This window comes from Molothrus ater, chromosome 8, assembly GCF_012460135.2.
Source record: "Molothrus ater isolate BHLD 08-10-18 breed brown headed cowbird chromosome 8, BPBGC_Mater_1.1, whole genome shotgun sequence".
Lineage (NCBI taxonomy): Eukaryota > Metazoa > Chordata > Aves > Passeriformes > Icteridae > Molothrus > Molothrus ater.
The window spans coordinates 9,283,140-9,305,918 of NC_050485.2; the positions used below are offsets into that span (position 1 = coordinate 9,283,140).

The 22,779-nt window shown below is 39.6% G+C and overlaps 1 protein-coding gene across 1 annotated transcript in view; it reads right to left on the reverse strand.

Annotated features, from left to right (window-relative positions):
• NDST2 (N-deacetylase and N-sulfotransferase 2) overlaps positions 1-22,779 on the reverse strand; it is a 123,595-nt gene that overhangs the window by 95,384 nt on the left and 5,432 nt on the right. Inside the window, exon 2 of the mRNA XM_036385552.2 lies at positions 3,777-3,855. The gene's annotated coding sequence lies outside the window, so the exon portion shown is untranslated. The remainder of the gene's footprint in view (positions 1-3,776; positions 3,856-22,779) is intronic.

Below are 22,779 nucleotides of genomic sequence, written 5' to 3' on the forward strand. Positions count from 1 at the left end.
AATCTGTGCTACATAAAAACAGAGGAGTTTCACTATCTGTAATTCCACTGAAAAAGACAGGATTACTGTTTATAAAAGGGTAGACAACAGAAGCAAATATAGAGCTGGAGAGGAGAAAGCAATCCTGCTTAATGGAAAAATACACCTGAAGTCTGAAATATAAACACATTTAATCTTCTTGGGCTGTTCTTGCTTAGCATAAACAGAAAATAAAACTGTATCTATTACTTTTTCCCTTCTTTGCTTCCTGACTAGTGAACTGAATATCATCTTCTTACTCTGGGTTCTTGGAGCTTTCTTCTAATAGATTAATGACAATAGAAAACCCACAACATTGAACAGCAAACATATGCTCTTTTCTTGGACTCATATGCATTTTCTAACAGCACCCTGAACTAGAAAATACTCTTCATACACATGCCCGAGGTTCACATGCATTATAATCGAGCTACAAGTGTTCAGACTGAGCTTGCTTCCAATATTCTGATACTCTGTAACAGAGCAACAGGAAGGCAAATAAGTTTCAGAAGACCTATTTATTTTGGAAACTGATAGTGATTCTCAGTCACTTAACAGATGTCTTCCAAGAAAATAAACAAAATTCAAAGGTTCCTACTGATTTTGGAAGAATCAGTGCTGTTCACTAGTCAGCACTTAATACTGCCTACATTCAAATACAGCTCTATTGCAGTACAGCAGGCTCTCTAGAGGAATCACACACTGTCAGAACAACTGTCAAAATCAACATGTAAAACCACGTCTCCATTGTATGTGGCACGCTCCAGTTATTTCAAATATCCTTCCATATTACCATAAGATAACCTGCTTGGTAAAAATGTCAAGTGGCAAAAAAGACAGGATAAAATCTAACTTTTCACCCAGTAAATAAATTAGTTCTATGAATGAATTGCACTGATGAAATTTGTGCCCTTTTTCTTTGGCATAAATAAAGTAGTTAGCCTGCTGAGAAAACAGAATCTCTAAATCGAAATGAAGTTTGCCATCCATTCAGAGAATGAATAAGATGACAATCATGTGGCATACATTTATTACATATTTAATGCAGTTCTGGAAATCAGAGATTGTTGGCAATAAGTATAGTGGAAGAAGCTTGACAAAACAAAAGGAAACACCTGAGGAGGAGTTATTCCCAAGGAAGAGCTGAGGAAGAAAGGACAGCATTTCTCACAGATTTTTCAGACCCAACACATCTTCAAAGCTGCTACTTTGAATATGGACTCTCCCTTCTGCTCTTGCTAGTTCATGGGAAATTTCATCTCTGCCAAACAAATCAAGGAAAACTGAACTGCAGATTCCATTAACTTGAACTCTGAGACAACAACTTGGCTACTGTGAGTCACTGACAGCTGGGAACAACCCTGCCAGCTTGGGAGAAACACCAAATTCAGTGCAATATCCATCCTCATACACGCAAATCCACAACAGCCAGCACATCTGAAAGGAATCACAAGGATGCTTACTGGAGAGGGAGATATCTGGTGGAAAAAGATTCCTCAGCAGGAAGGGTCTGCTTCAGGCAGTTGCTGATAATACAGCCCTACATGCCCAGAGCTCTCAGCAGAACACAACTCCATGTTCAAATCTGGTGTTTTCAATATAGAGGTCCAAAACTTTGTCCTGCGCCTGAACTTCTGGTGAGTGAGAATCTCAAAAAGGATCTTAGAAAGTTTTCCAGCAGTAAAGCTACGTACATGCAACCACTTCCAAATGATCCGTTCCCTTGGTATGGAAAAGGAAGTGAAAATGCAGTATGCTAATTAAGGACTCCAAAGATGCCTCTACAGATTCTACACGTATCAAAAAAGATATTCAGGCCTTCCTGCATCACAAATCAAAGTACAAAGCAACAGATACCACCAAACAGGAGGGATGAGCAATCAGCTTCTTTTGATACCTAAAACTACATCACTAAATGCAGTGATGTTTGTATCTCTGGTCTCATCAGGCTGTCTCATTAAAAAACCTGGCTTGTGCATTATATATTGCTTTTGTAGCTGCACCAAGTCACTGCACGTCCACAGTTCAGCCAGTTACATGGCTATGGCAGAGGGCAAAGAGTAACTCATTTAGAAGGGTGAGAGAAATGACAGGAGGAAAGAAGCAACTTGATGTAGATTCCTTAGGCTACATATTTCATAAAAGCATCACACTGGGAAATAAAATTAAGAGAGTTGCTTGGCATGGGGGAAGGTTTGGCTCTTTTAAAGAAATTAATGTTTTCTAGAGGACAAGCACAAAAACACATGGCTCGTCAGTAACTGCCCTTACAGTTTTCTTCAACATATAAGATTTACTCACTTTCAGAGCCTTGTCTACAACAGCAAGCTTTAGAAGAAAAAACCCAAGTGCTATTTCCAACTCAGCTCAGTTGTATCACGAAGTCTCACATGACTTAGCCACTAACAGTAGAAAGACCAAAAATGCTTAGCCTCAAGAGTACTAATGTAATTGCTAAATTCAACCTTATTAGAAACGATTATTCTCTACAAGCCCCCAGGTACAGAGAATTATTCTTTATGATTATTTAATAAAATTACAATTTCATAACTGTAACTGCTTCCAGGACAGATCCTTACATCTACCTGCTAACTCTTAAATTAAACTTATTTCTTGCTTGCTTGCTAATCTTTCTTGATATTGTATTCATCGTGATTGCATCTCACCACTTCCCGACCGAGGAAACATTGCAAACCAAATGGAATTTTAAATTCAATGCATACTGTCATGTCAAATGTCAGCTAGGGACATATTTCTGCCACACAGAACTACCTCTGGAGTTGTACGCAGTGAACTACTGATTTTAGTCTCCTTCAGTTAGGAGACTGTAGGAGTCCTTGGTCAGATAGGTTCTTCTCATTGAAATCACAGAGCAAGATAATGACAGAACAAGATCTTGCTTTACCAGACAAATTTATCTATAAACAAAACGAGGAGGAGAATCCTGCCTCGCCTTTCATGGTTTCAAAGATACGTCTTGAAATTGGGTTGATGATTAATGCAGTCTCATGGAAAACAGACGAATACAGACATTACAATATCACATATTTACTTTCATCTACCCTTCTTTAGAATACTAATAACTTCCTATAAACAAAGTTTTCTTTATTTCCTATAAACTAAGTTTGACACTCCCCTTAGTCACTGCATTCTTGCCACATGCCTAGCACACTTGGTATTTCACTGACTGAAGGGGAAGATTTTGAAAAACTCTTGATAAGTACTCACAGCAGAGTAATGCCATTAAATTTATTCCCCATCTTATAAACAGTCCTGTTGATTTGATCAAAGTCTGTTCAGTTAATGCTCAGGTACCTCAGCTACCTTCAGAAGAGAGTTGATGTGGTAAACATAGAATCTTAAGAGAAAGTCACACAGCTATGTAGGAAACACGTAGTCATGCATGCCCCTCAGCCATCCCTTCCTGTGTAGATTACAGGCTGGGTATTGCATTTGTATCATTTATTTTCAGGGTCTCAGATTTCTCTAGCTCTAAATTCAGATCTGTTCAAGAGACGAAACATGCCTACCTGTCAGCTTCTCTGGTCTCCAGTGCTGCAGAATGCCACACAATTTACACTAAATCAGAGTCTCACAGTGTTTTGGTGGCTGATGCTTGCAATTTTATGAGCTGGTAGATTAGACTTTTTCCATTGCAAACCTAGATACAGTTTAAGGTGACAGGTTTTGCAAGTCTGGATTTATCAGTTCCTCTGAACATAAACCCGCATCAAAGAGGATGGAAGTTAAGCACTCACCTTTTCAGCAGTGCCTTTGTTCAGAAGCCAACACACAGAGCAAAGTCAACAATGCCTGGCTTACAAGCACACCCTCCAGCTGGGAAAAAAAAACCCAGAATGAGTCGAGATTAGAGATACACAGGAAAGAAAGATCAAAGAGTACTTTATTTTATACACATATGAAGAGCACTGCACACAGGCTGTGCAACCAACCACTTTGTTCTAAACAGAAAATATTCAACACAGTGCACACACTATTGTGGCTCCCTAAAAACATGTCAAGTGAAAGCAAATGCAGTATTTCTCAGTCATGGAAACCAACCCCCAGTATACAGAAGGAAAGTAGGAAGAGAAAAAATATGCTAAGAACCCCTTGGTTTGTTTTAAGAGTTAACAGTCCACCAACAGGCAAGAGAGTTCCAACTTCCTTGACTATAACTGCCAGAGAACTTGGCCTTAAATTTCACATAACAACATTTCTTTCTAATGAGAAAGTTAAAACATGCCCCAATAGGAAGTCCTCAATACCAGAGTTCAGACAGCAACTGAAACTCTTGTGCAGACTGCATAATACCAGAATCACAGAATATTCTGAGCTGGAAGAGATCCACAAGGATGGTTGAGTCCAGCTCTTAAGTGAATGGTCTGTACAGAGATCAAACCCACAGCCTTGGTGCTATTAGCACCATGCTCTGACCAAGTGAGCTGATCCTGAGGATATGGAGAGACCATGCATAGAAATTAAATGGAGCAATATAAATTGCTGTCTCATAGTTGTGTTTGAAAAAAAAGATTCAGGGTTTTTTGCTTTGCAAAGGGACATCCTCAGACTGGTACATTTTCCAAATTCTTTAAATAATCTCCTCAAATTAATTCCAGGGGCTGCCTTCCAGCCTACAGGAATCACCCAGCAAATGCCAAGCACAGGCAAGTCCTTTCTCCCCCAAGCTGGGGTCTGGGGCAGCAGCTCCATGTGATGACCTCTCATTGTCCACTTCCACCACACCAGAGCCCAGCAGGCACTGGCACCTACCCAGAGAAGTTACTGAGGGGAGCAGTGAGCCTGAACACATTTTACTATTTACCCTATGGCACCAGCCAAACAGAGCAGCTCAGGGCTGCTCCCTATCCGTTCAGATGCAGCCAAACTGACTTTCTGAATGGAATTTTAAGATGCACTTTAGTTCATTAATGAAAAATTCTCTGTTGCCTTCCCCTACATTAAAAAGGTATCAATCCTGTTCATACCATCCTGTCATGTGCAGGTGGCCACACATAACACAAACAGTAATTCACAGTCCAGGAGCTCCCTTAACCTTCCCCACTAGACGCAAACAGGAACAAACCAGTGCAACTAGACCTCTATATCTGGTACTGGTTTGCTCCCATGTATCTGCAGCTACAGCTCTTAAGCAGAATGCAGCAGGACACCATTCTTGAAAAATCATTCTTGAAACTTACTCACCTTTCTTCTCTTATACCTTTTCATACTGTTGGCCCAACTGTTCCTTTTTAAAATACTTTTTTCCTGAAGAAAGGCAGTATCTAAGACTGGTATGCAATAATGTAGATTTGAATCAGCAGGAAGCAGTATGGAGGCAATATTAAAGAGTTAAGAGAGTCTGCAAACTTGTCCTAATACCTCAAAAGCAAACATAAATTAAATGGGTAAAAGATTTCGAAATTATTTAATCTATTTTCATTAGAAAATTGAGTCTTTGATGTTAGAGTATTTCCTGACTATTTCTATCAGTCTTCTGTATTATATATTTGTTTTCATATATTTGTTCTTCCAGTCTTTCCTTTGGGCAGACTATTCCATACTTCAATATATTTTACAACCTCATTCCCTTATTTCTAGTTATGCCCCCTCTCACTTTACTAATTTAATTAGTTTCTATCTTTCAAGTATGCACCTTTCAAATATTTGTAGACTCTTATCACATCTCTCAGCTACACTTCTGGTTATCATATAGCCAAGAAGGCATGTGTGCCTGTAGGTGCCCTGGTCTGTACTCCTTTGCCATTTGTCCCTCCAATCTCTTCAGTTCATTTAAGTCTATCTAAAAACAAGAAGTTTGAGCCTGGTACAACTTGCAAGTTAACTCTCACAGTTGTTCAAGAAGGACCTTCTCTTTAATTTCTGTAACTCAAAACTGTATTAATTTACCACCTGCTACCATGACACATCTGTAAACTGATTTATCTGCTGTGCAGCTATTCACTCCAAATCGTTCTGGTGCTTGAAAAACTAGTGTTTTTCCAGTTTCACTCTTTCCCTGGAGCACACACAAACACATTTCTTGTTAAACCATTTTGACTGAATTCTCCCCAGGGCCTCCCCACAAGTGGGAAGTACTTTTTTTTTATATTCTCCAATTAGTTCTACTATCTCTAGTTCCTCTGTTAGTGTCTTCATTGTTAATTCACTTCTAACATTTGGCATCTGAGAAGTTTAGAAAGACCCCAGCCTCTAATAAAGGTGTAAAACCATACATTTTTCAGTAAGATACAACAATACAAGGACTCCACATGGCTAAATAGAGTATTCTTCAGCACTACCATGTTTACATTTCTGTGACTTCCTGTTGAGAATTTCCTACTCTCAGCCTGAATTATCTAATGCAAGAGACCAAAACACACAATCTGATGTCTCTGGAGCCAGTTACAATACACAGTTATGCCAGGGGTGCTGTTAGCAGGCAGCAGCTGTCTCCCTTCCCTTCCCCACACATTCACCAGCAGCACGTTGCCTTTGTCGTGCCACCATGCCACCACTGCCCTGTGGTGAGCCAGGTTACTTTTCTATTTTAGATCTAGTGCATTGTGCATCTGCACAAATACTTGTAATGGTACTCTGCACAGATTATGCAGGGACAGGGAGTGGGACTGTGTGAGAACTTACACCACAGAAAATGTCCATCGAGTCCTGTGCTGAATTCCCACTTGTAAGCATCACCATAGTGTCAGAAAGTAAGCCTGGCATCCTGTAACTGGGAAGTCTGCAAAAACCCAAAGACTTCTCAGAAACAAACAGAAGGAGAATCCTTAAGACCATGTGAACGAACACTGAAGATTTCTGCACAGTTGAGGAGACAAGATGAATTGAACACAAGGTAGAATTGTTAAGGAGCTGAATTCTTTCAAGGATTAGAAAAAAAAAATTGATGGAGTAAAGGAATACAAAAGCACATTATTTATTGGAACTTTCTCAAAAGATTTGGTAGAGTCCTTCACAAAGGGCTACTCAAGTCACTGTGCAGGCAAGAAGAACAAAGTACTGTCACAAGCAGGAAACTGGCAAAAAGAAATTAAACAAGAATCACTGATCAGTTTTGAGCATGGAAGAAGGGTATATGTGGAGTTCTCAAACATCAGCATCTATTTCTTTCAGGTTGTTATTAAATAATTGCAAAAGAAAGCGAAAACAAATAAAATTTCATCTGGACACAACTTCGAGTGAGGTGGGTTGAATACACAGAATAATGTGTATTATTTAAGGAAATTCTAACAGAGAGAACTCTTGGGCAGTTTGAAACCATAGCAACAAAGAAAATGAGAAAGATGAGAAAGAAATAAACCCCAGAAACAGAGAGGTCTTTAATTATGAGCTATAAACTTCCTGTTGTTACTCTGTAAGAATTTATGTTGTCTGTCAGTAAAAACAGTCATGTGATCAGCACTGTAAAAAAAGTAGACAAGATGTTTAGAAAAAAACCCCATTCTATATATTAGCATTCACTAGCATACACTTTCTAAACCTATACCTTCACCTTTAATGTATTTAAGTCTCCAGCTTGACTGAAGCAATATTTAGCAGAAAGAAAAAACCTCATCAAAATTCAGTGAAAATTATCAGCACAAAGAATACGCCTAAAATTGAGGGGAAACAATACAGAAACCATTTCAGTACCCTTGAAGATCACAGGCAACAGGCTTGGGATCAGTGACACCTAAAGCATTTCCACATTTGCCTGTTATCTCTGCTAGTATCTTCCAGGACAGAATATGCCTGGTTTCTAGGCAATCCACTCTACTGCTTAACTGCTGGCACTGTTGGAAAGCTTTTCCTGAATTCTAATTATACAATTTACACCCTTTACTTCTGGGCAGAGAGAATAGGAGAGAATTTTTTTTTTCTCTTTGCAGCACACTTTAAAATTTTTACATTATTGGACTCCTCTAGCCTGAACAATTCTGATTGTTCCAATCTCTCCTGGTAGGTCACGTTTCCTTTGCTATTACATTCTCCTGAGCTACTTTCAGTTGGCCCTCATCTTTCTTCAAATATGGTGTGCAAAAATATCTGCAGCAGTCCATTGTTCCAGAACACAGTAAAGAGAAAGATCATGTAGGACTGCTGTAGTTTGAGTTCAGACTGGAGCAATCCAGGTCAGTTTCTTCCATTGATCAATTTTCCATAACACAAAAAATAAAGATTCTATCACTTCCTCCAAAACAGTAGATTGGGTACTAAGAGCAGGACACCGTATTATACACAGCACTTCTATGACTGGATACAGCATTCTCTTCTTTTTTATTTCTTATCAGTGCATTCTATGCCTCAAAGTAAGCCAGAAAGGAGACTGGCTGTTAAAATAAAACAATAATGACATCAAAGAAACAAACTAATGAAATGACAGACAGCAATCTTTCTTTAATGTATTTGTGTATGGATATATGACACCTGAAAGCCATCACACCATAATTATGACAACACTTTAAAATGTCACTTACTGTAAAAAACAGGAAACAGTGTTTTGTGACCAAATTGTTGAGAAAACTTTCTATAATTTGTTTCAACTATATTCTCACTTCTATTTACATTACAGCACAGACAAAAAGGCTTCAGCCAAGGCTAGGCTCATTGCATATTAAGAATCTACCCAAACACACAGCTGCCCTTTTTACAAGGGCATGTAGTAATAGGACTTAGAGGAATGGCTTTAAACTAACTGAAAGAGGGCAGGTTTTATTTGGGAAGATACTATGAGGGTGGTGGGGCACTGTAGTAAACCCCATAAGTTTGGGAAAAGCACCATGGAGAATATGAACAATAGGAATGCTGAAACAGCAAAAGAAAATTCCTGTTTCCCTGTCCTCCACCCTTAACCTATCTCTGTAACCCTATAAGGCAATGTCATGTTAACCCCTTACCATTGGTCAAGCTTGGATCCTTCCAACCCTATAAAAGAAGCATACTGTACCCCATTAGTGGGGAAGAAGAAGAGCAGAGACCCTTCACGGACCTCCCCAAACAAAGCCATCTCCGTGGAACAGCCTGTGCCTTCTCCTTCTCCTCTCTCTCCGTCTGCTGCAGCCTCAAGCCCAGGGCACCACTACCTAGCAAGCAGAGCTGAAATCCTGAGAGCTTGCAATCACCATAGAGCTGATAATCACCATGCTTGCTAGGATGGCAGCCCCGCGGCGTTGGCATGAGCGAGCGAGCTTCGGGCACCCGGTCCCTCCTCAGGGACTGAGCTCCTGAGCCCTACTGCTCTGCTTTATGATAAGGCCAATCAGAGGCTTTATTAGGGCACAGCAATAAATCATCCAGAGAAACTGCAGATGCCCCATCCTGGAAGTGTTCAAGCCAGGTTGGATGGGCTCTGAGCACCCTGGGCTAGTGGAAAGGTGTCACTGGTCATGGCAGGAGTGCTAGTAACTAGATAAGGTCTTTTCCAACCAAAACCACTAGGATTCTAACAGTATCTGTACATGCAATCAGATTTCTGTATGCCTAACAAAAGACAGATGCTGTACCACATCCTTTCTAAAAGAAATGGATACAGCACACAAGCAGAAGTATTATCCAAATTTTACACAAACAGAACTGAAACAGCAATGAGTGAACTACCAAAGTTCACATGAAAAGCAGAACAAGAGGCCTAGATTTAATTTTCTAATCACAGTTACAAGCTCATTAACCACAGAACAATGCTCCTCTCCCCTCCCTTATCACCAAATAACACACACACGTAACGCCTGCGCCTAACGCTCATTCACAGAAATACTGGTGGTTGAACAACATGCAACACTTCTCCAAAAGAAAGCAGGAAATATTTTCTTTCTTTACCATCCTGCATTTAGGAAGCCAATATCACTATTTTCATTCTTCCTCCTTCTCCTAAGTTCGTGCCAGTTCATACCAAAGGCCTACACAACAGGGTTTAAGCAAACAGCTCATTCCACAACTGAAGGAAACGTGGAATTCTGTCACTGCAGTCCCAGCAGCTGGTTGTTAAATCAGGAGAACTAAAAAATTGCTTTAGTTTCTTCACTCTTAAAACTACAGTATGATGGAGTGCTACACTACAACAGCTGAAAAGAGAAAAATCACACCTTAAGTTAGTTAGAGTTTAGACTTTAGTTAGAGTGCAGACTTTAAGAAATAAAGGAGTCACTGAAAAAAAAGCAAGCTAGCCACAGACATTTTCATCTACACTTAAAAAAAGCATGCAAAACCAGCTAAGAGTGTATCAGAAGTGAGTATGTGCTTTTATTAAGAAAATCAGAAATGCTGCAGGAAATGATGGAAAAGCAAAGCGCTAACCCACAAGCTAGGTTAGAAAGGGACATCTCCCTGGAGCCTTAACAAATTCATGACAAGACCCTAGGGAGATGTTAAAAAACAAGGGGCTTTTGTAGCATTTTTAATACTCTTTCATGTGACACAGTGCATATATTTACCAAGAAGAGTAATGCAGTATGCAGAAACTAAAAATACAATTGCATACTGAAAAAAGTTCAGGAGACACAACAGCATTTGATCAGATACACAAAGGTAACAGACCACAGAAGGGTACAAATGATGTGAGAAAAAGTGATAAGGGTATGTTTCAAAGAACAGGGAAGAAACCACAGAGAAAGAGCTGGCAGAAAATATCACACAGGTTACACCTGCAGCTTAGTGAAAAGCCTAATGCAGCACTGGAGCAAAGCACAATCTGCAACAAGCAAGCAAAAGAGTCAAGTACCAGTATTCATGGTGGGCACACAGAAAAAACACATAACTGCGTACTTCTATGACCTATTTTGTTCACTTCATATTAATGGTATCTTTCTAATCACTTTATGTTTGTATCCAGGCAACAGGACCAACCATGCATGTAAAAGATCATGATACTATTAATATATCTTTAAGCTGGGGCAGATGACAAATTTTTACAGAGGCAGTGAGGAATTCCAGGCCTCATTTCCCCACCAATTGGAAAAAACCTGCCCCCAAACCCAAAAACCATCCTACTCACCCCCCAGATCATACACTCTGCTGCAATACAGCAGCAAACTACTCCCATCATGTGAATTATCATGCAATAAGCACCAGTTCCACTTCTATTATGTGATATAATTACTTGCAGAGGATGGAAAAGTATCAGTAAAAGTTAGCAAGAAATAGGTAATTGAGACAACTCATGAACTCCTCAACCTGCTCTCCAGCACATCTGCAGAATCCTGAGTAAAAGGAGGAGGACCGTGGCCAGATGAACTTTGTTGCTGCCATGAACCTGATCTGCTGTCCAGCCTTCTCACCTTTAAGTGAAATATTACAGTTCTTGTCCTCATCCTGCATCTCTTACAGAGCTTTCAAACTTGCAACATCAGAATGATTTACAGAAGACTTCTCCCAGTAAAGACAGGTAATGTGTGTGAACAACTAAAGGCAATGGGATTTTCCTGCTCATGGCAGGAAGAGTAGCACACCGACCTCTGCTAAATACAGTATCCATCCCCTCTCTCCAAATGAAATGCCTGTATGCTATTAATACCACAAGATGAAACTCAGCTGTATAAATAAAATCCCTCATTTCAGCTAAGTCTTCGTCATCTCTCTGGCATCCACCACCGTCTCTTCACAACAAAATTCTCAGGAGGACCTACAGTGCAGGGGTTTTTTTTTTTTCTGGACAGGAATGCAAGCCTAGTTTTATTATCTCCTCTTGGCAACTTAACATTTATGAACAATTAGGTTGGAATTAAGGAAAAAAACACATCAAAGCCCAAAGTTCTGTAGGAAGTACTCAAGTATTTGCAAATCAGCATGGTTTAAAATGGAAACATACTGTCTGGTAGTCAAGGGGACCCTGCACACTCTTTCAAGAGACTCTCTGACATGCTGGATGACCTCAAGTACATCACTTATCTTTCCCACATTAAAAAAATATCTCCTCAAATGACCTTGCTAGGTAGCTCACTTTGAGAATTAAAAAATAAATACACTGTAAATCCTCCTATTATTATTACTGCTGTTACTATGGGGGCTGGAACTGTCGTCAGCGAGCAGGCAGGACATAATTTAATTTTCTTTAAATATTTATTATGCGACAGCATAGCCATCTGTTTAACATTCACTATATTTAGTTTCTGTCTTAAAAAACAGAAGGAAAGAAAATACCAGCTTTTGACTTTCACTTCCACATATCCTTTCCAGCCACATATGCACTAATACATGGCCAATATCCTTTCAACTGCAGTATCCAAAAAATTGCAGGAAAGTAAAAAGAATTTCAAGCTTGGATGAAAACAATTCCAATTACAAATTTATTCTCAAAGATTAAAAAAAAAAAAGACAATCTCTAGTTTTAGCAGTATATATTTTGACTTCAGCATTGAGAAGGCAAAACAGGATATGAAGGAAAATAGTGGGACAAGAAGACATAGATGGCAATAAAGCACTGTGCAGAACATGGTACAAGAAGAGAGACATAAAATATCACATACCTATACAAAATAGTAACTTCTCAATAGCATTAGTTTCTCTCCAGTGAATTATAATAAAAAACATCATTCTTAAGTAACAGCTGTTACACAAAGGTGCCTTTGGCATCAAAATGTATTCTGTTTGGACCCTTCTATGAAAGGCTTCCCTTTCCCTGTTTGCACTCTGTACTTCCAGCAGTCTGCACGCAAAAATCTTCTAACATGTCAAACCACTGGGACTTTGAAGTAATACAAGTCAAGGAGGTAGAAAAGAATCTAAACTAATCAACACACACTGAATGAATTTTTAAGTAAGGTAAACTCAAAACCAGAAAACATCAGTTAAAATGCACTCATCCCATTTTATGCTTTCCCACTGCTGTATCTATTATTCCAAGGCTGAGACCATGAACCCCTCCAAGCACACCTCAGTTCCTGGCATCAGCACACCTTAACAAGCCACTCCTGGTCCACACCACTGCAATTCCAATATACAGAGCTCAGCCCTTTCTGGGAGTATGCCCTAATTTTCTAGGGCTATTTATAAACTGTCATAGCACATCAGGTCAGTCAGGCCTGTCTGAGAGGCCAGTATCTGAGATCACAACAAAATGGTACAGAGCTCAGGCCAAGAAACTCCAGCATAAAGGTGAAAAAGCATAAGCCAGACACACAAATGCAAAAAGATGCCCAAAACTACGATGCCTGAATTGTTTTAAACAGCTTATTTTCAAATCTTCTATTGCTGACAATAGAAGCAACATATTCCTGTTTTTATACAGCCAAAAGATAACATGCTATAATGGTGGTACACTGGTGTCATTAATTTACTGGCACTTGATGACTGAACGGATAACAAACAACTCCCATATACAGTACCAGTAATCTGACCTTCAACTACAGATGCGACCTTCTGTTCATAAACTGTAGTTTCCAAATACATGAAGCAAATGATTTTTTAAAAACTGTGTGTAATAAACCAGTAAACATCTGAATGTTACCTTTTTACCCAAAGAAAAACCCCAAAACAAAGAGAAACCTAATCATTTAGGAGAGGTAGCAACTGCTTTGGAAACACTTTTGTACTTGAGACCAGCACAGAAACCGCCCACTTTGAAGTTATGTTCCTGTGGAGCAAGGGTTGAGCACTGGCACAGGCCTTTAACCTCTCCTCAGTTTCTCAACAAGGACAAAGGTTTAGGCAAACACAACAGCACATAGACTTCGGTCTAAAATGAGCTAACTCTGGGCTTGGTTTAAATTGAACATGGTGGGAGAAGAAGTTGAAGATGTGCCATTGCCTGATCCATCCAAATAACAACTAGTTATAGTTGTATTCTATGTTGTAGCTCTTGAGCATATCACATAAAAAGGGGGAAAACTGCCCCCCCCTTGAACTACATTTTTCCTCCATCCTGTCAAAACTCAGTGTTTATTTTTAGTGTTAATCTGCAACGCAGAATACATTTCTACCAAATATTTTATCACCAGTGTAATAATCTGAATTTAACACCTTGTTTTTAATGGGATATTTGTAATTGCTTTCTGACTAACAAGAATCATAGCTATTGAAAACACCTGAAAAATACAGGACATAAGAAACTCATTCTGAATTTCACCTAAAACTCGTTCACTTCAGTTCCTACAACCTGTACTGTCCAGCTCCAGGTATTTCAAAGACTAGCAGAAGAAAGCCTTAAAGACAAATTTGCAAAATAGGAATAAGGAAAAGTAGTCCTTCTTATTATTGTTTATACTTATGGATATCTTGAGCTCAAGGAAGCTGTCTAGAAGACCTTAAAAAGTGTTTTAATTTGCAGGATTTGTGACACATAAATATCAGATGACTTTTGACCCTAGACATTTTTAACCTCAATGATGTACTGTAGCAATACATTCCACACATTAATTTGTGTACTGATGGAATATATTTCCTTTGGCCAGAAATGAATTTGCTATTTCCCAGTATAACTGACAGTTTCCTTTTCTGATGACAGCAAGGTATCTCTAACTAAGCCACTACTTCAAACAAGAAATCGTCAATATCCCTTTTACAAGATCTTTTTTACAGAGAAACAATTTTACAAATAGAAATAACTCTGCAATCACAGTAATTCATAAAGATGCTGCAATCAGTAGGAAAGATACTGACAATGCATGCACTGCACATTCTCTGCCTATGTTTCTAAACAGCAGGATTACCCTTTATGTGCCCCTGCATTAAGGCTTGAAGGGCAGAGCTCAGAGCACCTTCCTCACAGCTCAACACCCAGGCCTAGGAACAACAGGACCAGCAATACCATTATCACAAGGAATGATGATAAATACAAAGCTTTCTGAGCATGGCAGCACAGCTGTGGTATACCAGAAAGATTCATGCCTCCCTTGGTGGTTGGAACAGCTGTATGAATTAGCTATTCACTGGAGTGCTGCTCTTTTGAACTTGCCTTTATATATGATTCCTACCTGCAGAATGTCAAGTTTGAAGCAGCTGGTGTCCTCATGATGCTGTTTTATAAAAATCTGAGGTAGCACAAACAAAAAACCACAACAACAACAGCAACATACAAAAAAGCCAAACAACACATGAAAATTGAGATTACTCAACTAAGTGACATAAAGAAAGAAATACAATGAACAACCCACTTGAGATTCCAATGTAGTAATTTGATCTCTTCATCCACCATAAACTATTAGGACAGCTAAGCAAAGCATTTTCTTATATTTTTCACTGTCATGAACTGGATCTTCTGTCCTGATCTGGCCAGAGCTACTTAGGGCAGCAAAACCAAGCCTCATCAGTGTGCTGGCTAGCTTCCTCTCCATCACCTGAAAACCTGGACAGGAACCATGTGACCCTCTCCTCCATTAAAAAGCCTCACATAGCCATTAATTCATCTCTTGCAATTAATGGTGTCCCTGAAATACATTAAATATCTTGCTATCCATCTTCAAAGGTACTTTTACTTGATTTCAGCTTTTCTTGTATTGACAATTTGAAAACATGGATAGATATCTAAGTACTGCTAAAGAGATCTAGTAATTAGCTCCCTGTGTTAGCCATCAGGTTTTACTTGGGTCAAATAATCTCTCCATTTATTAGAAGAACAATTCCAGATGATTCAACAGTTTTCAAAAGATGTCTCTGATAGGCCTAATGATGAGATCACTCACACTGTTGGAGTCCAAAAGGTCAGTTAATACCAGAAGACAGAAAACAACCCTCAATCTGTAGCATGCTTTCTTCCTTACAGTAATTACAATAAAGCGTGTATAGATGGTAAAATTAAATGGACACATTTTGAAAAATTAAATTTTTCCACTGTATTTTTATGATTTGTGCAAGTTAGAACTTGTTTTGTTTAAGAGGGACATAACATAGTTGCTCAAACAAAATAAATTCTGATATGTTCTATCTTATGTTTGTCCTCACCAACTTCTGAATGTGGTAGTGTACATCCATACACGTCTCTATGTGCGTCCCTCCTCCTGTTTACAATTCCCACATTAAAGCAAAATCCTGAATGACAAACCACACAAGCATCCCACTGGTATCACACAGGCTGAGCAACCATCTGATAAGCCACAGGGGCATCCTGAGCTAACTAGAAGTTATAGCAACTATAGGTGGTTGTTCTCAGGGTAGAAGCACTTCAGAACTGAAGCAGCACTGCCAAAAGGTTTTAGGTATTCTCTGACAGCCATGTCTTCAGATTTAGAGAGCTACATTCCATGTAGGGTACAGGAAATGTGTCCTACATGGAATGTAGGTCTCTAAATCTGCAAAGCTTTGTATCTACTCCTGCTATCTGCATCTTAGCTACTTCATCTTCCTTTCTCCTCAAAACCCATCTTTTCCATCTAACCTTCTCACGTTCCTCATGCCACACTTGCCTGTCCTCTCTGGTCATCTGTCAATTCCCTGTCTAACATTTCTCTTTTGGCAACTGAACTTGCCTGAGATAAAGCTTCTCTTTAGAAGCCCCACCATGCAAAGCACTGCCCATGCAAAGGCACACAACAAACAGCTCTTCTATCCAGAAATAAACTCCTTTAGAAAATGTAGCTTTTTACTGAAACTGACTTTTGGGTCTCCTTCTGACAGCAGATATCATTCCCCAAAGCAACACAGCAGAATGGCCAATATCTGTAAACTACCTTAGATCTCACAGTAACAGAAGAAAAACATCACAGTCGACTGTTTAAAGAGTGCAGTGGGGAAGCACTCTTACAGAAACTGCCACTCAGGTATCACAGCTGGGTGGCAACTGCTTTGTAATCTCTGGCACAGGGCCCTCCAGTCCCAGAACCATGCAGAAAAACAGCAGCTGGCACACAAAGATCAGAAAAGTCAATATTGATTAAAATTACATTCCAATGTCAAAATTTTAAAGCCATATGAAATTTTCGGACTGTTGGACCTTGGGGGAAAAGAAGCAAAGCTGGTTTTCCAAAAAGGTTTCTGATCTCCTGGAAAGTACAAATTGGTAATGCTGTAAAAGCCAACATCACAGCAAGAATGAAGTCTGCCTACTGCAGGTGCTCTCAACCTCACCACACACAGCCCCCCCTTTTCTTACAAACCATCTGAGTGCAAATGCTCAGGAAGAACAGGACTTAACTCGAATTCTTAACAGGGTGACACACTTCACTGGAGTTAGAAGTAGATGAATATGGTAGAGATAATCTTATGACTGCCTGGCTCTAGGAAGGGCCAGGGGGCTCTGATGAATGTATTTATTGCTGTAATCTTGAGCCAAATGCCTAAGGGTGACTGCTACATCAAATCCTCTAAAGCCTGAGAAAACAGATAATCCATTGTTTAAAGATTTTAACTAAAAAAGACTAAGGTTGCAAAGCCTCAGGCAAAAAGAACAATAAAACATTAGACAAGAGAACACTTTGCATCAGTTTGCTGACCACATAGTGCTGTGCTTTGTACATTATACAAGAAATAGCAGCAACTGGACCTTTATATTAAGAAAGAGCTTTTACTGAAGAAGGAAAAGAAAGGGGATTCTTCTGCCCAGTCTTACAGCTACCTGCTCCCAGATGCACTATACACCAAAGGTTTTAAACCCTAGCAGTGATTAGTTGTGCCAAATATGAGCTACATTATACAGGCACAGAATTTTTACAGCACTTGGCACTGCCTATGAATATTTAATATTGTACCACTCAAAAAAGTCAGTAGTCATGTACAACCTCTGCAGCTAGTACATTTAAAGCATGACTATGCTGGGCTAGCAGTGTAATGGGAATGCTGACCTCATGCAAGAAGCTTACCAAGCCAAAAAATGCATTGTATGACTTCTCCCCAGGAGAGAGACAATATATCTGAGCAAGTGTAACAGGGGAAAAAGTATTGCATTCACTGCTCTCAAGGACTGCTTCCTAGAATTTGTCATTTCCAAACCCAATGATAATTAACCAACATTTCTAAGAATTTTTGTGTGACACTTTCTCATCACAGTTTAAGATGATCTTGGATGACAGTGATAGGACAAAAAATGTTCTGCACTAGTAGTACCAACTCAAAGTTAGCTTCAGATCAGTATTAGTCAAAACTCATTTCTCCTTTTTTCCTGTATTCCACACTGATTTCCGCAGTCTCAGTGAAGCCAGCCTTACAAGCAGAAAAGAGGGATAAGAAGTCTCCTCACATTCACAGGATGAATTTCCCTGCAGTAGCAGCTTGTGCCCATAACTTTACATGAAAAAACCCTGCCAAACCCACATTTCTTCCTGCTTCTCTTTTCTTTTCCTTCAAGACAGATGGAATCAAGCTAGGTAAGATTTTCTAAAAAGTATTACCTAAGGATAATTAATTTTATGAAATTGAAATTTTAAGGCCTGAGTGTTATATCCTGATGTCTGTACATACAAGGTTTCAATACTTCATTTGGCTGAGAGCTCCCTCATGTTATTCTGGCTACCATGAAAGCCCTGGCATTTGTGCTCACAAGCATTGCAACCACTTCCCCAGCTCTGTCAGCAGTTTCACAGCTACACTGGAAGACACTCGTGGTTAAAGGTCATGACTGCAAATGAGGATGGAACTCCACAGAGCCCCAGGAAAAGTATCCCAGCAGAGAGCAGCTAGCAGAGACTGTGTAACACCAGAGTGAAAGAGTTGTGAACACAGAACAAAATGAGCAGCACTCTCAATACTCATTTTCAAGCTTAGTGTTACCCATCCATCCATCCCAAAAGATCAAGCATGAGGTTTCTAAATCACTAACCCATGAAGACCAAATAACATCTGTGTCCCCACCAAATGCTCTCTCCAGATAAAGCCTAATGACAGGGAAAACCTGGGAATCTTGCATTTGTGGCTTACACCCTAGAGCTGTATGAAGATGTGTTTGGCTGTATTTTTATTCTTTCTTCATTTTTAGAAGTACTCAGTACACTTTAAGACCAAAGAGTTTACAGACATACCTTTCAAGAAAAGTCTAGCTTCCAGTGCAGACACTGGATCAGTTTCCACTGCCCTGTTTCCCAGCACTGCCTGGAGCTATCTTCACCCTTGCACAGGATGCACTTCAGGAAGATATAATTGCAGGAAGGGGAAGGGGCCTGAGCACTCCCAACAATTTCAGTCCTCAAAGATCTGTCCAGAACAGTGTCATGGGACAAAGTGTCTGTGCAAGGGTGCTAGAAAAAACTTGTTGAGGAAAACAGAGAAACATTGCTATTGTTTGTTTGGTTTTTTCTTTGTTTGTTTTTGGTTGGGGTTTTTTTTTCCCCAACAAAATATGGAAAAAACCAAGCCCAAGATTAATTCCACAGAAACATAACTAGTTTTCTGACATAACATGTCATGTTGTTCTGGTAAATTGCACAGGACCATAAAGATAATACAGCACTGCTCATCAGAGAAGCTGAGAATTCTTGGAGTAGATGCAAAAGAATAAAAAAAAATAAAGTGCAGAACATGTGAACTCAGTGCTGGTATGCACCTTGACCAAAATGACTACTTTGCTCTTCCTCAGGACCCATTTTCACCAGAAACTGCTATTGCTATTACTTCTTCAATCTTACCCCTTAGAAGAAATCAGCGATATAAAAATTAATCCAGTGTCCAATTAGAGGTGGAAAAGAACAGGCAGCAATAAAGGACTGCAGCATGCAGCTTGGCTCTTATCCTGCTGCTTGTTTCAGAGTTTCTGATGACCACTGTTAGTTAAGGCTAACCTAGATTTAAAAACTTTGCAGGACTGATGCAGAGAGAAGTAGCACAAGACTCCTCTTCAGCTTACTCCATGTGAAACTACTGAGGTGACCATCTGGCATGTCTTTAGGTGGTCACTCCTCTCCCCCAAAGACACCTGCCCTGGCATGCCATCAATTCATCTTATCCTCAAGGTACTCTGTGGTGTGCCACTGCAAGAGCATTTGAGCCTGTCTGGGTTTCTTACATTCATTTTCCCTTCTGGAGAATGATAACATAGCAAAAAAGGAGGTTTGTTTTTTTCTGTTATTTTAATTTCCACATGAGTTTCCTGATCCTCCTTGCTGAGTCCTTGCACCAATACCGAGAAGCACCAGTACAGGATTGCATTGCTTTCCTCAGCAGCACTATCAGTTTAAATGCAACCAAGAGGAGCATGTTCAAAGGGCATCCTCACCCTGTTTTCATTTAGCAATAGGAAAATGCTAGGACTAACATAAAAATAATTATACCATAGCTCTACTACGTGCAAGAGTTAACAACCCCAGAGAAACCTTATGTTCAACACCAACTGCAATTATGACAATCCCTGAATACCAGTTTGCTCTTAACCTGCCCACATACACAGTGCAAGACCAAAAAGAACCTTCAAGCTCTGCCTGCCACCACAGGCACTGTAGCATCGCGTGTGGTTAGTGAGGAATTTGTATTTTAAGTGATGCTGGGAAAGGCAAACATCAATATTTTGTTTGAGGCAAAGCGAGTTTTCCTGCAGAAAGCGTTGTGTTTATATGTTTATGTGGACTTGGGCCATGGAAACACACCCTGTTCCACGCACAGTTACAGGATACTAAAATCTAGATACGAGCACATGATAACAGCAGCTTTCATGGTAGCCTTGACTCAGGAAAGTAGGCTCATTCACATCATGCTTTGATACAATAGAATCAGAAAAAGGACCAGATCAGAAAAAGGAACATAAAGGAAGGATATGGATAGAAGTCTCCAGACAAAACTAAATCAGGAGACAGTGACAGATCTCTGCTTATGAGGAAGATGATTATGACTCAGCCAAAAGTAAGGCACATTCATTTTGAGCTTCAGTATCACTGAGTGAATCCAGAGCATTACATTAAAAATAATGAAATTACAAGTAACAAATTAAAAACATTATTTTAACCAAAAATAGGGGGCAGGGGAAAGCTGAATGTTTCAGAGCTGTTCTGAACAATAGATCAGACATGGAGACTAGCAATTTATGCCAGGCTTCAGTGCTGAAATGAATCTGCCTCCTCACAACAGCTGGACTGGGCCACGATCCCACCTTGTCCCACTGAAAAAGCAGGTTTAACACTACTGTAGTTCACATGGTTCTCCTAAAAGTGGATTCACACAGCTGATCAAGCAGGGAGCTGCAGCAGCCCTCACACACAGACACTCTGTGTTGATCAATACAATGTCTACACTAGTTTCTGTCTGCTCTTTTTAATACCTCTACAGCCCTCAAAAAATTGAGGACAAGCAGTTTTCCAACAGTTAGGTGGTGATGATTTCAGTTCTGTAGCTCCATTGCTGAGACAAAGGACGCCACTTCAAAGACATCTCTATACTTGAAACTGACCTACACACAGGTGATGTCCAGAAAAGAAACACAAACAAAACATGGGGGATGACAGATACAAGATGATGACATTTTAAGGGGTTAGGCAAAACACCCTAAAATTTTCTCCACTAAAATTTCTGCCTTTTATTAAACTGCACAAGAGTTCCCAGTCTTGCTGTGCCCCTTGTTCATCTTGGGCCATTAAATACTAAGAGGTATTCAACTTCCTGTGAAATGACAGCATTCATCTCAGTCCTGTTATGTGCCACTGTGCTGGGCCACTCCAAACCTGACCTCACCATCTGGTCAAGTTTAAGCTTCCAGCAGTGCAAAACCCAGACTGTGCAGGACAGAAACTGGTCTCTTGACAGAAAAAAGTCATTGGGCAGTACCTGACATTTTGACATTCTCCTCACTTAGAGTCAACTACAATCTCTGCAGCTAGATTTTGAATCAAAGACGCACTCATGATTTGGTCTCACTTCTCAGGGACAGGATGGCTGTCCAGGACCACAGTAAGTCCTGGTTACCACTTACAATGGAATCCTGTCTGTTGAACAACTTAATCTCAGAGGCATGGGCAAAGACAATCGACAGCTGCAGAACAAGCCCTAACAGTCAGCACTTGCAAAAGCTTTCAGAATAAAGTGTGAGTGGCACAGAATCCCCATGTAAGCATTAGCTTAAAAAGATAAATGTACAGAAAAAACGTTCTAAATATGGAAAAGGTAGTTAAGATAAGAATAGGCAAATTTACATAATTAATAGTGATGATATTAGAAATGCTATACTGAAAAGCAGTCCAGGACTACAAGCAAGGTAGTTGTCACTCTGGAAGGTGTTCAACTCAGCTTCTGCTCAGATATTTATCCTGCTGACATTCTCTACATCTGGAGTGACATTCTCAGTTTTTAATATATTCAGTGGAAAAGCAAAAAAAGAATTTCCAGCAAGTGATTCACCTCAATAAATGTGGACATGTACTTTAGGGTAGATTTAGAAATGAACAGTGCCCAAACATACCCTTAACATAAAGGGAACTTACAGTGCCCAGCTCAGTTGTGGACACTTGAGCTGTATTTACATACTATATTTTCACATGTAATCAGATGAGTCCAACTCTCGTTATCCAAGAGAAGCTAGACTTCTCTTCTGACTGTTTTAAAAGCCCGTTGTAATACAAAATTTTCCATTTACCTTAAAGTACCAGTAAGGGCTGAAGGGCTAATGCAAAGTCATTTAGTAAGAGGTTCTTAAAACAAAAATAGACATTTGTAAATGTTCTGTGGTTCTTCTAACCTTTCTGAAGTAAATCTCAAGTTTCTCTGCTTTTCTAAATTTTACTCTATTACTCACAATGCAGAACAGCTAAGGCCTATCATTCCACTGTTTCCTTTGAGGAATTAATACCAAAGTGATTGAAAATGTGAAAGTTAAGATCTGTTGAAGAGCTCTAAAAACCCACGTGCAAGCTCTGATTTTACTTCAGAAGTACTGCCAAGCAAATTAGCATTACTTAGAGACAAGCTTAAAGACCAATAAAA